The 19100-nt window shown below is 41.0% G+C and overlaps 1 protein-coding gene across 6 annotated transcripts in view; it reads right to left on the bottom strand.

The window, feature by feature from the left end:
• SGCD (sarcoglycan delta) overlaps positions 1 to 19100 on the bottom strand; it is a 327884-nt gene that overhangs the window by 254058 nt on the left and 54726 nt on the right. Inside the window, exon 1 of one of the 6 annotated variants that reach the window (XM_017828152.1) lies at positions 17448 to 17468. The exons of the other annotated variants lie outside the window; for them this stretch is intronic. The gene's annotated coding sequence lies outside the window, so the exon portion shown is untranslated. Of the gene's footprint in view, positions 1 to 17447; positions 17469 to 19100 lie in introns of those variants that run through there. 6 annotated transcript variants of the gene reach the window in all.

Raw genomic sequence — 19100 nt, 5'->3', positions numbered from 1 at the left:
GTTCAGGCAGTTTCCTTCCCCCACTGCTGAGGTTCCTCACACAAAGGACTTTATACCTACTGACTTGGTAACTTTTACAAATGCTTCATTATTATGAACCAACCACGGCCAGGGAAAATGTGCTACGGTTCAGGCAGGGTCTGTGTTACATATTCAAATTCATTAGCTCTATCAGCCTTCTAAACCTCTTATGTTTGATTAAGTCTCATCTCCCAAAAACTGATTAAATCTAGTCAGCCTCTTTAAATTATTATCCCTCATTGGTCCAACTGTGCTAAATGTTTCTAAATGTGACAGTAATCTAGTTTTAAACAAACCAGCTGCAGAGTCTATAAAATCATCTTTAGCAAGCTGGTAATCGCTGTGATGGATTCACCAGCAGCAGCGAGTGCAACGCGAGTCATGTCTGCGAACCTGCCCCAGCACAGCTGGGCCACGGAAGGCTGGAACTACTCAGGCTGCCACTGAGAGCATATGCACCAGTATTTCAACAAATTTTTGCACTGTACACAAAAAAAAACCCCAGAAGACAAGGCCTAAAGGCCAAATGTTAAAAGGAAGGCAGCACGTCAGAAATACAGAAATTCGTGCAAAGATACTGGGCCTGCAAATCAGGGGCTGCTGACCCAAACGTACTGTACGTGTGTCTCAGCTTCAGCTGTTCTACTTGTAGCTGTACACCTCTAAAAATCTCTATTTTTAGATTGTTAACTTCGTTCTTCAAATACTACGCAAGATCCGAGCTGCCTTTTTAACACACACACACAAAAAAAAAATAATTCCCTCCATAATCACTCGCCTGGCAGTGGGAGGAAAGCAACACGTCACTTCCTGCAATGCAGTTTAAGGATAAAAGACAGTCAAGTCTGATGTTATCTAAGGACCTTGGACCCCAAATTCATTTTTAGAAACGTGATCATTCTTAGGCAGGTGAGTTTGCATCCACTTGCACCGAGCCGTTAGCACAAACGGAAGAGCCCCTGCCTCTGTCTTCCCTACGTGCACAGTCTCTCTTAGGAAACATTTTGATCATTTTGGCAAATTAATGAGAACCGGATGGATTTTTCTCTTTTTCAGCCATTGCTCCGCAACTTGTACAGGGCCACTCACACTTCTAAGTAGTTCCACAACAAACATCAGGAATATAGAGAGATATTTCAGTGCTGTGTCGAGTTGGGGTGATAAATGTGAGAGAAATCTCCTGAAAAAGAAATGTCTTCCACTGGTCAAATTAAGAATGACTTTGCAGCAAAGAAAACTCCTGATATAAAGTGTTCTTTTGCAAATTTAGCCCCAAACATCATTTTTCTGGTCTGACCTATTGTAACAGATATATAAACACACATATGGGCAGAGACAAGTTTTTTCTCCAGGGGTTTGTGCCCCTCAGCAACTGGGGAGTCTTTGGGGAAAAAACAGTTATTATTAGGTCACAGGAGATTGCTCTGTGCGTTGCTCAGCTGAGCTTTCTGTCTTCCAAAGGTAAACAGCCCTTTCAACCCCAGCAGTAACACGATGCAAGCAATCACCAGTCATGTTGAATTGCCATCAAACCACTGACGTTTAGTAAATTAAAGTCCCTATGCCATCAGCTGTGCTCAGGGCCCGTTTCAACCTGAGGATGTTCCATTACGTTTCTTTCAAAGAACTTCATTTTTTTCAACCTGGGAAATTGCAAGTGATTGGATTCAGCAAGCAAATAATAGAAAACTCATACATGCTGGAGAATAGGAATGAGCAGCCTAGAAAGCATCAAGTGAGGACAAGGATCTGATGATGGTAATAGCAGAAGAAAACTTGATATAGACGTTTGAGGGCAAACTGCTACACTCAGAGCCACTGCATCCAGAACAGCAGTAGACTCCCTTTGTGAAAAGTTTAAATCACCACCTGTGTATCTGTACACCAACTGTAGTCTGGGGGCTACAGCAGCAACAGAAACTTTTTTTTTTTTGCCTTGAAACGCAAATTTCTATTGTAAAAGCCTGACTGCACATATCTTCCTCCTGCCCAACCCTCTTATAGCTACAGGCTCCTCAGCCTGACAAGCTCAAGCTCTGGAGCTCTGGAGTCCTCAAGATTTAAGGATGCAGAAGTATGGATCTGCATGGATCTGAAAACCACCTTTTTGGTGGGCCTGTCATACACAGAGACTTTCCAGGTGTGCAGCTGGGACTCACAGCCACACTCTCCACATCTGCACACTGGGCAGTTCTCTTTCACACTGGAAATGACTGAAAGAAAGCAAATTCACTTATGGAACATTCTAATGAGCACGTTCATAAGGTATTTTCTCATAAAATTGAGTCTTCCTCTTCCTGTACTCTTTGGCACACCCAACAAACATCAACAGAAGCAACAGAAATTTTCAGTGGGTTGGTGGATTCACAAACCACAGACTTCACTGTGAGGTTACAAGTTTCAGTCAAACCATGCACAACTGCATCCTCAGCAACATCTCCTGCTGTCACAGGCACTTATGGTGGTGTCTCACAATGGGTCTACACCTGGTAAGTGTGAAGCCCTAGGTTTGGATTTCTTGTTATAGATGTGCTGCTTTATTATTAGGTTATAATTTGCTTATTCTCCTTTTCTAAACTGAAACTCAAAAGGGACTGTCAAGACAGAAAATCCAATCTAAACGGGCTCCCCAAATACACCCATCCTGGGGCAGGTCCAGTGGTTATTTGAGGATGGCAGCTGGCACCTGTGGCCTTCGGTGCGGCACTTTCGGACAGTGATGGAAGAGGACAGCTGGCTGGGCTGGCACGGGGTGCCACATTTGATTGATCGAGTGATCCAAGTGTCACAGGCTGGTAGCCTGTCATTAACGCTCTGCGCTTCCTCCAAGCGGGAGGGACGCACCGTGCGGCAAAGCCGGGGCTGCTCCAAGAGCCTGTGTGCCATTGTGCTTCCCAAACACACCCAGCTTCAGTAAAGTTATTCTTTACATATATAAATATACATATTTTTTTACAGACAAGGGGTATAGGGCACCGCAGCACACAAGTCACTCCCTTTTACGTGAAAAATTCAGCCATTTTTATGGATAAACGAGTCGTAAAACATTTTGTTCAGGCTATTTAATTCATCAACTAGCTGGACAGAAAATATGCTAGGATGTTAATTTAACAGAATTATTCCCCTCTCAATAAGGTAAATGTTAGATGAAGATCATTAGGCAGGCTGGCAGCCCTGTCATCTTCCTTCTGCCAGATAAACCCACCAAGCGAAGTAGCTGCTAAAGAGGCTCTGGCAACGTGAAGGGTTATAATCTTCCCTGAGTGGACCCTCCTGCTGCCACATTTCCCATATTTTTGAAGCTGGTTTAGGATTGTTCTTTTAGCCCACAGTTTCATTTGTCTTTTAGAATACCAAAGCTATGATTTCAAAAGTCAAACATCCACATGAAAATCCATCAATATATTCGTAGGAAAAACAAAGCCTTCTGCCTAAATGCTGTTCTGTGTGTCACATCACAGCCAGGTATCCTATTCCTGATGTGCTATCGAGTTTATTTGACCATCAAATAAAATAACTTTCACAAATTGGGTTAGTGTTTTTCCCCACGGGAAGTGCTATTATTTATAAGTAGATCTTGACCTTAAAAATGAACTCCATCCTGCCTTAGATAGTCTAAAAATGGGCCAGAGTTTCTGGCAGTTCTGTGATTGAAGGCTGCATTTCCCTTTGGAAAAATAAATAAATAAATAAAGCAATTTCACTATTGGTTCAGATCTTTAAACCGAAAAATCTTTATGATAAAAATATTTAAGTTTTTTTCCACTCTCGACTCACTGCAATGCCACAAGGCAAACAAAAGCCTAAACAGAGGAGAGCAAATACTCCAAACTGCAACAAGGAAAGTGCAAGAGGACCCTTGCACGGAGCACCCAAAAATGATTTAGCCTCCTCCTGGCTGTAGAAAAATATAGACACAGCTTTAATAAGAAAACAACCTGAATTTTGAGGGGTTTTCACAGAAACTATAAAACCATTCAGAACTGTTAATGAACCTATGATAACACAAGAGCGCACTATTTTTGCCTGTCCTAGCAGCAGATGATGCTAGTTGTTGAAAAGCACACGAGGCTTCCAGGCTGGAAACATTGTAATTCAACTGAATTGGATCTCATTTCTTATGTCTCAGTCCCTTATTTCCAGATGCTTCCCTTTGTCTTCACTTTCTACAGTTCAGTAAATTCTTGTAGCAGGGATCATAGTTTCCTGGGCATTCATACAGCACCAGCACAGCAGAGCCTCCAGCACCAACACACACCCAGTCAGTGTGTGAGAAGGGGGTGAAAGATTAAAGGATAAGCTAAATTTACTGCCTTTTCCTATCATTTTTTCCCATTCAAATCTCTGTAGGGTCTCAAGTCACTCTCATGGCCGTCAGATTCATTCCTAAGTGCACATAAAACAATATGACTAACATCTGGGTTGTTATTCATCTATGTTCTTCCCCAACATTAGGAATTCTTCTAGCTAATGTGGCAAAGCTGAAGCCAATAAAGCTCCCTTGTGTTTACTTATCTTCATGAAAAAGCTATTGAAGCATCTCAAAACTCTCACCCCTCTGGGTCCTGAACAGGCTGACACACATCTCTCTCGTTTCTATTCCGTTTTTGTTCAATTGGAGCTGCATTACGTGGTTATTGTTTCACTTCTGAGCCCAGGACTGTTCAAAGCCTCCCTCTTCCATGTGGATAGTGCTTTTGTAGGATAGATAATAAAATTTATTCAGCAGCTCTTAAAAATCTCCTCACATAGAAAGGCATGTGGGGAAAACAGCCTTTCAAAGCTTTGAAGCTATATACCAAAACATCTGTTCAGGTTTCAAGGAGTTTACAGCCCAGTTCCCAGAGCTCCTATCAGTAGGTTGAAGAATCCTTCAGAGCTCCAGTACAGCTTTTTTCAAACATCTTCCTGCGATCAAACATAGAGGTTTGAGCTTAAATACAAAATGTAATACTTCTTCCCCTCTCCATGTTTTCAGGGCTCTTTATCTAATTCCTCCAGTAGTTTTTTTCCCATAAAGCCTTTTATGACTTCTCAGCAAGAAAGGTTTGGATTTCTTCGTTATTGAAGTTTCCAGTTGAAAAGATGAGGTCCAACTTGCACATCAGACAGCGTATCACATAGCAGCATTTAAACAGACAGATTGATCAACATAATCATCCTAATATTTACCAGTTCTTGTAAAGATGATACAATATGTACAAACCTACCAATTTTGAGAAGCTAGATCTGGCGAGCCAAATAAATCAATTGACATAAACCATAGAACTAAAACAACTATTGTTTGACCTGGGACAAAGAGAACAGGATACAAACACCATACTCTTCCAAAATAATCCTAACTTGTGGCCCAAGGGCTTCCTGTGTCAGCAGAGGCTATCTCTGCATATGAGAACCACAAATGCTTTTTCTTGCATCCAGGACTTGAACTCACAGAAACTTTCAGCTATCAGAGTATCCTGCATGGAGACTTTTAGAACCAGGTTCTGTGTGAAGAATAATCTCCTTCTGTATATGTTTAAGTCACTTGAAGTTTCTATATGATGCTTTCTGATTCTCCTACTATAAAGGAAAATAAACAGTATCCCCTATTAGTTTTTTCCATCTCATGATTAGCAGACCTGCACCGTTATTCCCTTAGTCTGTCATCTCTTTTTCAGCTGTTTTTCCATGTCTTAAATTGTTCACTCATTTCATCATTTTCTTTAAATTTAAAGCTATTATCACCTGCCTCGCAGAGAATGGTTTGAAATTTGACTTCTCATTGACCAGGAAATATGGAGCTATGGCACACCTGCAGGACAGCTTCCTTCTTTAAAGTGATATATTCTTGAATAGAGGTGATAAAGAGACAGCACAGATTGTTTTGGATCACACCAAAATACCAAAACCCCTTTTCACAAGGAACATGTCTGCCACAAGGACTACAATGACACCACCATATCCTGCAGTATTTTCCACAAGTTATCTGTGCTACATGACAAATACTTTCCCAATTCGCTCCTCTTTGACTTTTTCCTTAAGGAATCTCTAGGATGAAAAAAAAAAAGCCCATAGCTCTCATATTGCTCAGTTATCAGCAGCCACAGCTTCAACGAAACAAAAAACATTCTTTACAAAGACCTCAAAACAGAAGCTTAAAAGATTCTCAGTTTAGCCATCCCTTAAAGTTTCCTCAGCCTTTTTCTCTTCAGAGTATTAGCAATCACTGAGAAGAATTTCTCATGTGGGTAATTTGATTTTTATCTCTGGAGTGGGTGGAAAGGACTAAGAGGATGATCGTTGCTGGCCTGCCCAAAGAGGGGTTGGTAAGGGTTTAACTTCTGTTTCTGGGTACACCAGATAAGGAAACTCTCAGGGGGCAAAAGCCTATTTACACTGAAAGACAGTGCTGGCATAAAAACAAGGGGTTGCAAACCAGCTGTGAGTAAATATCTGCTGGACATCAGACAATGAGGGTCTATACCAGTCTTCCAGTGGAAGTAGTGGGGGCCAAAAGTGTTTGTACCTCTAAAATAGAGTTTGATCAGTTAATGAAAGGGCTCATGTGATATGATCGCTTATGATGGCAGGAAAATGCACCTAATGACCCAGGAGGTCCCTTCCCAGACATATATTCTCCTGGTGAGGGGTCAGCCAGCACAACGAGTACAAAGAACAGGTAATAGTAGACTCTGTGTAAAATTCCGGTGAATTTTCTGAGTTTTGCCCAGGACTGCAGGAAAGCTGGATTTTCAGTCCAGGTACACAAGTGAGGGTACTACAGTTTCATATAAAACCCTACCAAAATACTCTTCTCTACACCACTTGAAAACAATCAACTCAGCGCAGCTGAAAAGCACATCAGTACTAAAAAAAAAAAAAAAAAAAAAAAAAAACCAAACACATCAGAAATTGGATTCCTATTGAAGTGGGAGAGACAGTAGCCTTCAGCATTAATCTTCAATAAATACAATTTTACCCCTTTAAGCTTCTACTAACCCTCCTGGCTCCAGGTGCTCAGCAGCCAATCAGGGCACTTTGTTACTGAGTTGCCCTTGAGGAAAATTTAAAATTCTTCAGAAAAAAACCAAAATCAGTTGTTCAGAATTGTACCAAGCAAACAGTATGTGGAGCACACACCCAGCAATGCCCCCAGTCTCCTGCACAGGCAGGAGCAGTTGCCATAGGCACTTCTGGCCACCATGAACAAACATCAGCTACAGGAAGGAACATCAACTCATCAACATCCCCTTTTGTATTTTCCATACATCATATATAGAATCCCCTCTATTTAGCTTTAATGCAAATACAGCATCTTTTTCACAAAACCTAGATTTCTCTCACAGTGTGAAACTACATTTTTTAAAGGACTGCATAAACCATCCTAGATCCCCTGCTTGTGAAAGGGTTTGTAATATTACACCAGCAGCAGCATGGTATCTTGCACTGGATATCAGAGATTTTTAAGACCAGAACAAATCATTAGCTGATTTAATCTGATCAGTCACACAAGCCAGTTTCCCACTGTCCCCTCAGTATTAAGCTCATACCTTCAGTCCAGCCAGAAGTCTCAAAGTCATTCTGTCATGATCTGAGAACCTCAACAGTAGTTTGGTCTTCCACTATCCAGCAGAGCCTCTATCTTTCAATTTTAATTTGCCTGGCCTTAATTTGGAGCTGTGGAAATTCATATGCCTTTTCCCACTAAATTAAAGGTCTGTTATCTGTCACAGTGATATGCAGAATGGAGCAAGGCCCAGTTCTGCAATTCAGTCTGACAGAGATAACTTTTCCTTGTCCAACTGGAGCAGCTTCCAAGGCTAGTGAAAAATCATCATGCTTCTAATTCAGCTATACTGATTTATACTGAGGAAATACGACCTCCATAGTCTCAGCAGCAGTTTACAATAAGGTGCTAAGGAAAATGCCATTTCCAAGAATATTTATTAATAAAATGTAAATTATAACAAAGCTGATGTCTAGCACTTATCTCACATTCCTTTTTCCCACTTATCCAGACTACGCTCACACTAATGAAACAAATGTTCATTCTCCTATTTATGTGCTCTGTTCAAACTTTTTGTGCTCCCCTACACCTCTAGTCAGCTGTGTCTGAATGATGGCAACAAGATAAAGATAACATGATTACAAAAATAAATCAAAACAGTACAGAAATGCTCCTTCGGGGTTTTTTTTAGTCTACAAAATGACAGTCTATTCCCTTTGCTTCATCACCAGTCATCACAGTTGATAAACTGTGCTCTCTCATAAGCAAAGTGATTTTTCTCAGTAGAGAAAGTAGACTATTTCTGCTTTAAAGAGAAAACATTTACACAATCCTCATGGCTCCTAGGATTCCTCACACCACAAGCTTCCTATTTAGAAATCTCCTCCCACTTACACACCCCAACAGGCTGTGCCAGTGGAATGGCTTAAAATACAGATTAGCTCCTTCTCTATACAGTTCTTCCCTACCCTTTGCACTCTTCTAAGAGACTGAAGAAATCAGGATGGCTATTTAAATTACACAGCACACAACACACTCCCTAGACGTTTGTTTTTGACAGGCTTTCCATCAGATGCCGTAAGTACTGGAGAAAAGTTGAGAATTTTAGCCTTAAGAAGTGATAGAGACTTCCTGCAAAGGTGTGAGGTTTAACTCTCTGTGGGTGCATCCCATGAGGAAAATGGAGAGCACAGATAAGTCTCTGTTTCGTCACTTTAGAGAAAATTAGAACCCTAATACAACTCTGAAATGAAACAGCGGTCTGAGGAAAGCCGTCCTTACATCAGGACACCAGAAACATTGGGACAATTCAGCACACAGACTCTGGCCAGCACCTTCTGGACAGTGAGGTCCATTTTCACTGCTGTAAGAATATTTAACCCTCGAGCGGCTGAAGCCGGTGTTTGCAACAACAATTAAAATACAATTAATTACGAAGGAACTCCTAATAACTGTGGGCTTTATAGACCATACAGCAGCACCTCAGGCCAGATGCCTGAGCAGTCAGAGCTGAGTATGATACTTGTCTCAGTGACTGTGGGATAAGAATGCACAAATGCGGCAGTGCAGCAAACATCAGTGTATTAAAACTGCCTGCTGCAAAAGAAATGAACAATTGCAAAGAGCCTTTGTCAAGCCATGTGGAGCACTTTCTAACACTCTAACTGCGTCAGAGGAGCTGACCTGCTTGCATTCCAGCAGGAGTTTTGAGCTGACTTCAAGTCACACACAGGAGTTAAGAGAATGAAGAACTGCGCTGGAGTTGTTTTACAAAAGCAGCCAACAGCGAGGTCCGCTTTTGTTAATGTAATCATTATATGAGAAAGATGTCAAATGCTAGCTTTTATGCCAGCTGAAACTTCGTCTTGGGAAAAATGCTCTTTGAAAGTTGCAATCACTCTGGCTGTGTTCAAACCAAGCATTTAGACCAGAAGAATCATTTTAGTTTCTTTTTTTTTCCCCCTTCACACAAAGCTCAATCATTTCCCTGCTATAATATGAGGGTTCCACCTCTCCATTTGCCAGCAGATGTCCAGCCCACCTAGTCCCCACTGTTCTCACCAGACACCCAACCAGTACTTCAACTTCCATACAAACCCATTCTTGAATTACCTTCCCTCCCAAACTCCCAGCAAGGATTTCCTGCCCAATATCCAGTTCCCACCTCAGTTCGCTCTGTATTCTAAAATCCCCTCCCTCTACAGCCTCAATTCTCCCTCCTGCTCCCAGTAAGGTTCCTGCCTCACAAATTACTCTCCTAGACCAATCTCCCACAGAAAGCCTCTAAGTCCAAACTCACCTAAAGCATTTTGATAATAGAAAAGCATTTAGGTGTGGATTATTTTATACCCAAGTGAAATGCACAGGGAGATATTGGCCAGACTACCCCAAGCATAACTTATCTTTAAGCCAGTGTGACAATCAGAAGCAACAGCACAATCAGAATCCCCCGTGGCTCCTCCATTAATGTGACACTTTGCCTACAGTGACTTCAGCAGCCATGGAAAATTGCATTGAGGTTTGTATGGTATTTCATATAAACTGTGGGAGCAATACTGAAGGTCAGAGCAAGAGCACTGCATCTGCCTGAAGTTTTACCTGTAGCAGCCGAAGCAGCCAAGAAGTTTGTCCAGAAAAGTTTGAAGAAAGCTGCAAGGGATGGAAGAGATCTCCGGAGGTACTGGAGCAGACTTTAAGCAAGGTGAGGTGTGTATGGCAATAAACCTACAGCTCAAATATCGCTCACAGGCATAAGCACTCAGCTCCTCTTTCCTCTCCATTAAATCACATTTCCCTCCCACAGATGAGAGCTGTCGGGAGAGCTCTGCGCCAGCCAGAGGAACAGACTGAGATGAGCAGGGAAAGATTAATTGAAAACTGAGAAAGAGGAGGATGCTCAAGATAGCAAAGCAGCAGCTCTGCAGGGCAAACAGCGAAGAGAAACTGTGTTCAAAAAGGAGATTTAGAGAATTGGGTGGCAAATGTCTACAGTCACCAGGGCTTGGGACCACAGATTTCCTAATGAAGGAAGCAATAAGACAACTCATTTTTTACCTATACTAGTCTTGCTTCTGGGGTGACTAGTTCCCTTCCCCTTAAGCCTCTGGTTTCCTCAACCCTGAAAACTACAGTGTTCTCTGGGCTTCATTTATCATCCATAAATTAGGGTAATGATGCCATGTCTAACTCCTGGGTTCTTCATGCAAGCAATACTTTCACCATTGTGACAAACTATGCAAATATCATTTACATTAGCACAGAGGATACCAAGACAGTCACAACAACAGGCAGTTCTGGTTTTAGTATCTTCCAGAAGAAATTAAGTCATTTGATACTGAGAATCAAGCACTTCTTTCTTTTTCTTCTTATTCAGACTAAGATAGTCAAATGAGTTCAAATCTGTGCCAACAGAAGACTTCTCATAGGTTAGGGGAAAAAAAAATAAATATCCTTAACTGACCAAATTTTCATCCTAAATTCTCAAGTATCTTATTTTTCAGTGCAGGTGATGAGACACATCAGCTGTGTCAGGTCATGTACCAGGAGATGGGTGTCAGTGCCAGTCACAGTGAGCCAACCACAGACCTACAGGGACTCCCCTTTGTGGCAGTCAGAAGCTCCCAGGGAGGTTATTCAGTCAGAACCTCCTACAACTCCTGCCTCCAGCCCATATTCTGCCTCCTCTCAGTCCCCAAAGGCATTTGCTGGTGCCAGCCCAGACAGAACCAGACCTGCTCCTGTTTGCTCTGCCCTGAGAGGTGGAACTGCAAGTCATTGCCACTCCATGCACAGTGGCCAGCACCGTTGTACCCAGATGAGGCACTGCAGCAGCAGAACCATGGCTTGCACCTGAATTGGCATCTTCAGTTGCTAACCCCAGTCTTACCTGTCTTTCATGAACTTTATGATTTGTTCTCCTCTCGGTTTTGCTGAGTTTGGTTTCACATATTGATAGATGTTCATAAAATATTGTGTTAATATCAATTACTTCAGAGACTGCAGAGGCATGTGAACTAAAAGATATAAGGAAAAAGGCCTAGAGCAAATGCCTATTGAGTCTGGAATCAGTTTTGTCAGCAACTGGTATCTTAACTAATGATATTCAATTCAAACCAGTCTCAACTGAAATGAGAGAGATGCTCTCTAACATACAAATGACACTAGAAACTACACCAGCAACAGCATTACAAAGTCTCCCATCCTGCCAGTGTTCTAAAAGTGCTCTTGTCCCACACAAATTCTGATTTTGCTATATGGGGTTGCATGTAAAAGGGAGAGCTGGTGACAGATTGAGAGTACTGGAAATAGAAGTCACCTAGTTTCCTAGTACTTCTGTTACATAGTTTCTTCCTTTAAGAAAAACAAAAACAAACAAACAAAAACACAAAAAAAAAGAAGGAAAAAGAGAAAAATGGGGAAAAAAAGGGAAAAAAAGAACAAAAAAGAAAAAAAAGACTTGTTCATGAATACCATAGGTCTAAGAAACAGGAACATGCAATGCCCATTGCCTCTCTGCTTTAAAACTGTTCATCCAGTTTAACTCAGAAGGGTCTTCACACACCATTTGAAACAACTCATATGAGTCCTTACAGTAGATAATTCTTGTCTTTTAAAGAGGGAAGTAAATTAAACTCTGAACCCTAATCACGTTATTAGCCCTGCCTGACACCATAAATCACTGATGTAGCATTTTGTTCGTGCCCATAAATTACTGACACCGTGTCCTCCTGCAGAAGATTCCTTCTCCTTAAGAGCATATTAATACATTTGCACTCCCTCTCCTTTCTAAACACACTGGCTCACACAGCCAGCTTTCCTAGTGCTCTAGGCACTGATTTCAGGTTTCATAATCAATTATATCATTTTGCTTCGCAGCAGTAATTTGATTACTGCTTTTGGGTGTGACAGGCATTTGTGACCATTTCTGCCCATCTTCACCTGAAATTGCTAATCTTCCTTCCTTCCCTCCTCCCTGCAAAACCTGTGCAAAATTGATAAAATAACATCAATAAATCAAGGCACTTGCATTTTCCCTGAAGTGACTGTATTTCAGATTTCTTCTCTGAAACACAAACAAGGACATAGTTCATCTAGCTCAACAGCATGACCAAAAGCAGTATAAAATGATGATGATGTTTTGTGGCAGTTATTGCCAGTTTTGTTAATATGACTGACTGCTTTTCCTGTGCAAGCTGTCTCTTCCAGATTACCTTATCTTTGAAATAATCACCACTACCACCTAACATTTAGTAATAATTTACTCCACAGCAATTGGTATGACAGAGCCCACATTGGCAGAAACAAAACTGCAACATTCAAGGAAAAAAAAAAAATAATTCACATTTGTTTCTGTCAAGTTCAGAATCCCTGTTGACCAACCTGTACACTGCACTGTTGAAATATGGTACATTTAGAACTGTTCATATGCAGCATCGAAGGAATGAAGTTCAAACAAAAGCTGCCACCTTCTTCCCACTAATTTCAGAAGTTTTAATGAGAGTGAGAAAAGGAGGGAAGAAATCTGTGTATTAATGGGCTGCAGAAAGATGCATGCCTATCCCTGAATCTGGCTGATTTCATCAACCACACTGTTTCTTAAGGACACTTAAATCCACTTACATTTCCACAAACATCTGGAGAGGCTCTAAGTGGGATGTGGCCCGATAGCATCTACTGGATTTTCTTTCAGGGCAAGCGGGTTTTTTTCAAGGTTAAGCCACTGATTACTTTCTTCCTCAAGCCCCCATTAATACAAAGCCTTCCAAAGGCAGGCTGGGGATCACACACACATTCTCTTAGCAGGGTTGAGTAAAAGTGATCTTTAATTTTTTCCCCTCACCCATAAGTTTTTGGGACAATAAAATACTGCATGTGTGATACACAGATTTAGACCATGGAAGCCTAGAGTAAGTGCCTTAATACAAAAGTAATATTTTCATTAAGTACACAATTCAATATTTTTTCTCCTAACTGCTTTTTTAGAGATATTTAAAAGTAAGTTGTGACCCCAGATTCCATAAAATATTCTGTTTTCCCTTGAACTATCTCACAGCAATCTAATATTTTCTGTTGGAAAACCACAGAGACGTAAAAATTTTCATTAAACTTTTATCTGGAAATATGATGCAATGTGCTAATTTACAACTGCATAACAGAAAGTCCATACCTGAGCCAAAAGTAAATGGAGCAGAATGAAAGAATTTTCAAGCTTAAGTCAACTGTTGAATTAGGGCAAAAACAATTGTCCAAACAGTCATATTTAACCTGTGGGAATTATTTATCCCATGAGAGAAAAATATGTCAAGAGCTTGTTTGGTAGAAGGAATCATTACCATGAGAAACCTCCATAAGTCAGATGCATTTTTTTATGCAGAGGAGTTGTTAATCTTCTCCAGGAGTTAAAGCCCAAATGCTCACATCGGCACTTTGAAAAGGGTAAAGCAGCAGAACATAACTGAACAAAAAAATGTCTTTGAAAAGAGCAATACCTGAAATGAAGAATTCCTTCTAGTCCATTTTATTAATTCTTTCTCCTTGACATTCATATTTCTGTCATAAATTATCTGCAATTTTCTTTTCCCACAAAATGAAACCTATGCTACTAGAAAAGCATAGTTTTTATATTCTTATTCACTGTGAATTACTGAAACATCCATGTAACTTTTTTTTCTTGCAGGTTATTTTCACAGAAATTCCCTTTAACCAAGTTAGAAACAAGTTCTTCTATGATGCCACAACACCAATTTGTTTTGCTCTTGTAGGTTCCACTTACTGAGCTAATAAAGACATTCATAAATTAAACACTAAAAGTGACTTTAAATTTAAAATTAACATTCTGACTTCAAGCTACATATATGAAGCAAACATGTTGCTTCTGCTTACATTCATGGCTGAAAAGAAATAGCAGACCTGACCTATGTCACAAAGCTGCTTTGAGGAAGTTTAGCAGAAGAGTCACTTCACATTTTGCTGCTTTCAAATAACATCTCTTTGTTCACGGTCTTTTTCACACTGAAAAGATTTTACCATTTGTCTTAAGGCCGTGTAAGTAATTTAAAAAAAATAAAAAAGTAATATCTCAAAGAGTGGTTGAATAGATACTATTGTAAAAAAATCTATATCCACACATCCCTGTTTGCCATCGTTACAGTCTGTGGAACAGAGAACAATTCAGTATTTCAAAGGAAGCCAATAACCATCACAAGAGCACCCATGGGTGACATTACTTAATCTGCAGTTTCATCTTCCAGAGGAAAAGGGAAACTACAAGGAAAAACTATTTTCATAAAACAAGGGACTTAACAGCCAAGGAGAAAAAATGTTTTGGGTAAGTGTGAAAATTCAGGCAGTTCTGTCTTACAACCCTGATCCATCCCCTTCCTCCCCTCAAAGCTGAGGAATACTTGAAAAGCAATGGAAGCTTGAGACTTTGGAAGATGCAGATCTTGGGGAACGGGATATCAAAAGGGGCCAGTGCAAAGAAGGAACTTCGTTTCTGCATCAGGCTCCCTGCGGCTCTACCTAAGCAGCAGCAATAACACAGTTACATCTTCTGGAGCGTGTGCCCCACAACACACCTGACTGGAGTGCCTCCATCCCTGCAAGGAATGTTAGAGCAGTTTGTTACTTCTCATCCTCCTCTTTCATCATTTTAAAGCTTTGAGCAGTGAGCAGTAGCAGGCTGCTGAAGAGAGCTACCAACACCAAGAGGGAGAGAGTATCTGCTACAGCTGATACGCGGCGCACAAAGACAGCGTGCAAGGGATTTCCGGGGGAGGAGAAGCAGAAGGAATTGCAGGCACTTCATCCTACAAGCATCAACAAATCCTACAGACAGGCTGCAATTACGTGAAATTGCTTTGCAAAGGGAAATACGAGAGGAACAGAAGTTACCTGCGATTTTAGAGTTCTCACTGAAATGCGACCTACATTTTTGGGAGATCAAGGAGAAGGGACATTATTTATGCCAATTTGGAGGACACAGGGAAATCAAGAAGGGAAGGGAGGAGGATTCTCTTCTGCCACTTTCAAGACCAGACAAGTGGCTTAGCTAAATAAAGGTCTTCACAAGTATACAGATAATAATTTAAAACTTTATAAGCAAAATATGCATTTCACTGGCAAAGTTGCAAAACTTGTCTGGAGATTACACACGATGTTCTAACCACACTGGCTCCTCAAAGCTGACCCATAAAAGCAAAAGCAATGACTGAGAGATGCAATAAAAGTTTCTGACGTGCTTTTTGGGGAACAAGCCACTGATTTGTATTTGGAAGCTGTTCCAAACTGTGCAGAGAATCCTGTAGAATAAACAGCCTTTTGCTCAGCTGCCAACATACCAGCCCGAAAGCTGCACGAGGTGACTTCAGACAGAAACAAAAAGCCTCTGTGTTTCTACCTACTACAGCTTGCACTAAATTCCCCTCTTCTGACACAGAGGATCTCGGTGCCAGGGAGCAACAACGAATTCACAAGGGTAAAGGCTCACATCTGCTGCTTCGCTTTGAAATCCTTCCTCGCTTTTACAAACTTAACTGAAAAGGAAGCCGGAGCCCAGTGCCACGTGGAGGACCCCACTGACAGCACTGTGGCCACACAGCACAAGCCTGGAGACCTCTATCTCTCGACAGCTCTAGGTTTTGAAGCAGTTTCCCGTATGTGGTTACATCGCTGATTCAAGACCTGAGTTGCCAGGAATCTCTCTTGTTGGTTGGTGCACAGCTGGTGGGATAAGAAGGTTCAAGGTGCCACCAAATGTTAATCAGGAAAATAGGAAGCAGTAATGGTCTAATAAAGCTATCATGATCCCAGCTATGGGGGCAAAAACTGGAACACATTTATTGAACACACAAACCGCTATTTAAGGGTCTCGGGGGTTTAACATGCTAATAAGGAGGCAGGGTTATGTCAAATACAATCTATTAGCATTTCCAGTAACAGGGGTGACATAAGGGGAAAAATGGATCTACATTTCTTGGATACAGTATTTACATTTTGGGGGAAAAGGTTTGATATTTCCAGTAAGCAGGGTTATACTGGGGAAGTGTGATCAGCTTTACCCGAAAGAAGGATTTACACAGGGAGGGAGAAAACAATGGGATATATGATAGCATCATGCAAAGTCTCTCTACATCCTGCTGGGGGAGATCAGGACAACGGATCTTGTCTGGTCTTTTAGATGGTGTTTTTTTCCCCAGCCCCTGTGGCCCAAGGTTTCCTGTTTAATCCCAGCAGTTCCTTTTCTGTTGGTATTCAAATCTCGGACTGCAACAATGGGTCCTTCCACAATCCACAAACACAGAATTATATGAACTCTAGAATGGTCTGGGTTAGTAGGGACCATAAAGATCATCTGGTTACAAACCACCTGCCACGGGCAGAGAATCCTTTCACTAGACCAGGCTGCTCAGAGTTCCATCCAGCTTGGCCTTGAACACTCTGGCATTGGACAACATGCTGATTTTCTTATTGGAAAGGAGATTAAAGACAAAACTGTTGCCTGTGTAAGTCTGTCCAGACATTTCTAACAGAAATGTGTTTCAGCCTTGGTCATTGCTTCACCAAACTAAGCACCAGTTTTTACAGCTGAGAGCTCGTCCTTCTCCACAGACTGCTGAGGAGCTCCCTCTGAAATTTAACCATCAGTTGTAAGGTCTCCCCTCTGCACCCAGAATTCAGGACCAGAAAAGCTTAGTTAGCCAATAAAACACTACCTGTGAGCAAACACAACAGCCTTTCGGTTGTGACAGAAAACCAGATATAGGGTAATTCTTGTCTTTATTCACACATCCTAGACTAACTGCAGTGATTTCAAACACTTGCCTGCTTTTCTCTGCAATGCATACCATATCATTACCCCCCGAGAGGCCACTTTACACTTTGCTCTCCTGCCTCCTCATTCCTGCTTTGTTGTATAAAGTTATATGGAAAATAATACCTAAGTGGCTCCGCATCCTGCAGGGAAGTTGCTTAAAACATCACTCAGTTTTTCTGAAAATTTTCATGCCACTGCAAACAAAAAAAAAAAAGTCAGTCATTATACCTCAAACTTGACAGCTTTTTTCGGCATGAAAACCATAAATTAAGTAAAAAATATTTATTTATTCAAACGCATGGGTTTGCTTTCCACTAAAACACTTCTGACAGTTGCTAAGATGACAGTAACCTGTGATACCTGCTCTGCATCACCCTTGTGGCTGTCTTGTTATTTCAGGAGACCCAAAAGGTACCCTCTGAAAAATCAAATCACTCTGTCCTAATTAGAATCTTCTGAAGACAAACTTCAATTGGGATGTACACTTCCCACACATTAAATACTAATTCAGAAAGCAGGAAGCCCTTCTCACTATGTCCTTCAGATGAGAGGTTGCAGGCTTAAAAACACCAGGTTTAAAACTTGAGCTGAAAACTCTGCTGTTTAATAATGAAACACAGCAGTTGCATTTGAGATGTTAGAGATTCTCTAGTAATAAATAAAACCCTGACTGCAGCAAGACAGGTTTTGAGAAGCTTGCTCACAGTCACCAAGTTTTACAGAACAGGAATTTGCCCTCTTGATGCAAATGTGGAGGTGATAAACACTTTTTCCTCACATAGCTGCTATTACAGGAAGGGGGTATAACTGCATTAAAGGCATCACACTCCATTTCCAGGCATGACACTGTCTTCTAGTGAAGAAGACTGGTGAGCAAACACACAGTTTGTGAGCAATCAGGTCAAAACACCTCAAGTACCACATTGTCCCCCATGCTCATCTTTGTTGCTACAGGAATATTAACTGGGCTGATTTAGCTTTTCTGCAGCAAACTCTCAGCACTTAAAAACACCTCACAGTCAAGGTCATTCCAAATAATGCAAGTGTCACTGTTGGACAAGCAGAAATGGATGGAGAGGAAATGAGCCCTCCAGAGCCTGTTATTCCTCTCTGATCATCTAATGCTGCGCATAATGCTAATCTAACCATTTTTATGGATGTGAGATAGTTTAATGTCCATTCTTCCTGGGCAAGGAAGGGATTAACAGCAGCCAAAACATAAATTTAAGGACTATTAATAACCTCACTTCCAAAGGCAGTTAGTATTTTCATTTGTGGTGAAAATTCAGTTGCTTTGTACACTTTCCTGCAAAAACAGAACTTGCCTGCAGTAGGCTAGGAATTCGATCTGACCCCATTTGAGCTTCTAAATTATTGATGCAAACTTTTCAGGGCAGGTATCCAATGATTCAGGATTAACAATCTGACATTATTTTTGCCTGTATGCTTCCAAAAGCCAAAACACACTTTGGGATTTTCTGGCAGCATGTGTGGTTTAGGCAGCAAAGCGCCGTGCCCAAAAACAAACACCACCAGCAGTTAAATCACATAAGTGCTTCCTGGAAAACACTTGAACTCTCAATTTTTACCTACTTATAGGTTTGTCACTTTCCTTTAAGTCTCACAATAAAAGTACTGGTTTATCTCACAAGGACAATTTATTTTTTACCTTCTATACAAGGTAAAAAATGCTAACACGTATTTTTATTTAATTAAATATAATCTATTAGCAACAAAACATAAGACCTCTTTGAACAATTTGTGTTGCTTCTAGCG

This window comes from Lepidothrix coronata, unplaced genomic scaffold (genome assembly GCF_001604755.1).
Source record: "Lepidothrix coronata isolate B3197 unplaced genomic scaffold, Lepidothrix_coronata-1.0 Scaffold146, whole genome shotgun sequence".
Lineage (NCBI taxonomy): Eukaryota > Metazoa > Chordata > Aves > Passeriformes > Pipridae > Lepidothrix > Lepidothrix coronata.
Note: the sequence above shows the minus strand (reverse complement) of the source record. Positions and strands in the feature narration are given on the sequence as shown.